Here is a 3,596-nt window from a genome sequence, read left to right as displayed (position 1 = left end):
TGTGTGTGTGCGTGCGTGTGTGTTTATAGAAGGTATACAAAAGGTATAGGGTGGATGATGGCTTTCAACCACACATCCTATCTTATTCAACACGGAATGCTCACTTTTGAATTTTCATTTGGAATCCCATCTCTCTTGTTACCTTACTTACTGTGTACCTTATATATAAATTATATGTATCAGTATTTAAACGAGCATGCTGACTATAAAAGGGGCGTGCCCTGGGCACTCGAGGCGGAAATGATTAAATATGGCCGTGTGCAGTAAACTCTCCGGCCTCTTTTGCTTCACTGCTCGCTTCATGCACACACATGGTTTTACTTTGATACGCCCCTTATAGCTTGCATGTATCACCTTGGCTCACGAGATACTTTGTTCCAAAAAAGAGCAAAAAAAATGGCTGAAAGATGTGACAACTCTCGATCTCGTTCTCTACCCAAGAAGAAGCGTGCTAGGCATGGTTTTCGGTACCAAATGGAGCTGAATTTCGATACTGAAGATGCAAAGCAGGCTTTTGTAGCTAGGATAGATAGGGCAAAGCTAGAGGCTCATTGCCCTTGGATAGCAGAGAGGTTATTTCTGTCTTGTTGGACAAGTTGGAGCATTATCAGGTGAGTGTGTATGATAACAAGTTGTCCGTACTCTGTATACCAATAACATTTATAATCGTGTTCTCAGAACGAGCACTCAGATTGTAACGAAGCGTCACCCTGTAAGCGTCCAGGGTACAAGCCCACGAAGATAAAACTAGAGGATCCTCTTGCAATCGAGTCATTCACGTCAGCACTAAAAGACACCCTTATTTACAAGAATGCCGAATCATTGTCGAGTGAGGTTTTTTTCTAATTATTATATAAATTTCTATGATGTTGTGTCGAGACACATTCTGGGTGGATACATCTCAAAACGTGTACACTTCGTGGAAGCCACATGAGAATGAACCTTGCTATTATGGACTGGGTACGTTATGCTGGCTAATAATGTATGTGTGACTGTACATTCATTCATTTGTTTACTTCAGAACGAGAATGTACGTAGAGAGTGTACAAGTGAACGACTGGTTCAGGGCATGAGAAGACCGGATCGTAGGACTCCCGTAAGAGTGCTGGTGGAAAAATCGTTCAACTTTGCCGGAGAAATATGGCGAGCAGCAGAGAAAAGTTGACCTCAGGTACTGCGTATAATATATTTTTTACATATAATTTAATTTTGCTACATGTATAATGTGTAGTGAGTTTGTAGAGGACGTGCAACCTGAGCAATCAGATGAGCCAGTAGATGAAAACGAGGACCTAGTAAACGATGGTGTACATGTACTTGACGAAGGTCTTTATGAAGACATATAAAGTAAGTACGTATCCTTGCAAATTTTGACTAGCCAATCAGCATTTTATAATTGCATTTTACATAATTAAACAATAAAGGAAGTAGAAGACTGGAAGTCTGTGTATGGAACTCCATCTGGATTCGGAAATCGCTCACGCACCTCCTGGAAAAGGTATATAGCAATTGATCGTACTTGCACTGTAAAGTGGGCATCATTTATAACTTACTCTCAATACACACAATACACAGTCAGGCATCACATCCCTCTTGTCATGTGCACTGGTTTTAGTCACTTTATATGCCATATATAGAGGGTGATTCCATACCCCCAACTAACCTAGCAGCGTCCAATACTTTCTGTATAGTTTGAAGCGCTTCACCATGTTCCCCAAATTAGGTGCAGCGCTTCCAATCAGCCAGCTGGGTGGTCTGGCTCTGACACACGGTGACAGGTTGGCAGTACGGGCAGGGACCCTCTCCATAAGACTGGAGGATCATCGTGATCATACCCTCCGGGACCTAAGGAAAGTACCACTCATTTTATTCATATGTACAGGTTAGTGACATTCACCTTTCTTAGGCCTCGAAGGACCGGCTTCACCCCCAACCGTCCTTACTCAAACTCGAGAAACACCTGTGCAAAAGATAAGTGATCGTGATATTGGTCGTCATCCATATCACGTGATAATTATTGAAATTAATTCCTCTAGAATTACCTCTCTTTGGCCTCTTCGCTGGAGGGGGAGCAGCTTCACCACTGGATGTATTACACCCGCCTGACACTGATGGTAATTCAATTGTATTTGAAATCATCATTCTAATATTTAATTTCCAGTGTTACCTTCGGATGGCGCCGAATCAATTTCGTCAAGAGTGACGTCGGGGAACAGCGCAAGCAACTTCTGGAACTCCTCCAGAAAGTGCACTGGAGGATGCTGGCTGTACCGTACCTGAAGCTGAAAGATGTAGATCTACATCTTATTTATGTAATGTCTTCTGTGGTACCTTGAGTCTTGCTTGTTCTGTATAAGTAGCCATTATGTGTTTTTTGTTTGCTTGTGCTAAAAAAAACCACGTGCATGTATCCCCACCCTGGTATAAAATGCGCATGCTTGTTTTAGAGCTGTCTAAATCGTGTGAACGGGCTATGAAGCGGGAAAAGAAACGAGAGATGTTTACAGATATTTGAATGTTGGAGCTGGGGTCAAAGGTCTGCCCAGGGCACAGGCCTTTTGTACCGCAACAGGCGGAAGTGAATCTAAACATTAACCGCGCCTTATAAAGCCAACATGCTCGTTTAAAGTGTGTGCATGCATTTAGCTTACATTAGTTCACTTGTCATCTTTCAGGTAGGCCAGGTGGAGAGGAGATTGATAGACTATTTTTAGGATTATCATGTGATGTTTCTTTATGTAATGGGGCAGGCTTGTGTATTGTGGTAATGTACTTGTGGATCTTAATTGTGATGTGTAAATTTCACTATCTTCATTAATTTTGGTGTATCATTATTTTGGGGTTTTTGTTTTGTATGCTTTTATGGTAGTAAGGCAATGGTTTGAGTTTATGTTTTGAGGGCATTCTGGAAGCTGTATGTGGCGTACACCGTGGTTGTGGTGTTTTAAAAGTATGCAGGGTACATGTATTCTGTAGTGCTCAGTGCGGGTTGTTACTCTATACTATGGGTTGGGTGGACATACCTATTAATTAAGTGAGCTTACATTTGCAGTGGCTATTATCTAAAGGACTTAGGTTATATAGTCTGAATTCAAAGTGGGCAGTACTGGTTATTGTCAATAATAACAAATGGGGGGGGGGCACAGGGGACAGAAAATAAAATTAAAACAGAAAACACAGACAAATGATAAACAAAGAAGCACTTGAACGCCCGACCTTGAGATTCGGGAATGGGGATTAAAGATCTTTGATGGTACCAACTCTCTCCGCTCGTTCAATGCATCTACAGTCTTAAGTGTACACAGCTTAGTGTAATTGTATAATTATTACACATTGGGTATGTTTACATAGTTACCTTGAGATTCGGGAATGGGGATTAAAGATCTTTGATGGTACCAACTCTCTCCGCTCGTTCAATGCATCTACAGTCTTAAGTGTACACAGCTTAGTGTAATTGTATAATTATTACACATTGGGTATGTTTACATAGTTATTCAATGGTTTGAGGCTATCTCATTCATGTATTCACCAGTCTTAAATAGTACCCAATTTAGTATACTTATGTATTTTACACCTTGGGTATGCTTTTAGCTATT

General features: G+C 41.1%; 1 long non-coding RNA gene across 2 annotated transcripts; it reads left to right on the top strand.

The window, feature by feature from the left end:
* The first annotated feature begins 407 nt into the window (after positions 1–407).
* Positions 408–2,416, top strand: LOC135345746 (uncharacterized). Of its 2 annotated transcripts, none has more exons than XR_010397872.1 (7): positions 408–611; positions 679–960; positions 1,022–1,171; positions 1,232–1,347; positions 1,425–1,498; positions 1,724–2,114; positions 2,162–2,416. It is a non-coding gene; the product is annotated as an uncharacterized LOC135345746 (long non-coding RNA). The 2 variants fall into 2 exon arrangements; XR_010397873.1 differs by having other exon boundaries at positions 1,232–1,351.
* The last annotated feature ends 1,180 nt before the right edge of the window (positions 2,417–3,596 follow it).

The sequence above is a fragment of the Halichondria panicea genome, chromosome 12, assembly GCF_963675165.1.
Source record: "Halichondria panicea chromosome 12, odHalPani1.1, whole genome shotgun sequence".
In the NCBI taxonomy this organism is placed as follows: domain Eukaryota; kingdom Metazoa; phylum Porifera; class Demospongiae; order Suberitida; family Halichondriidae; genus Halichondria; species Halichondria panicea.
The sequence above is the reverse complement of the archived record's forward strand: the minus strand, read 5'-3'. Positions and strand labels throughout refer to the sequence as shown.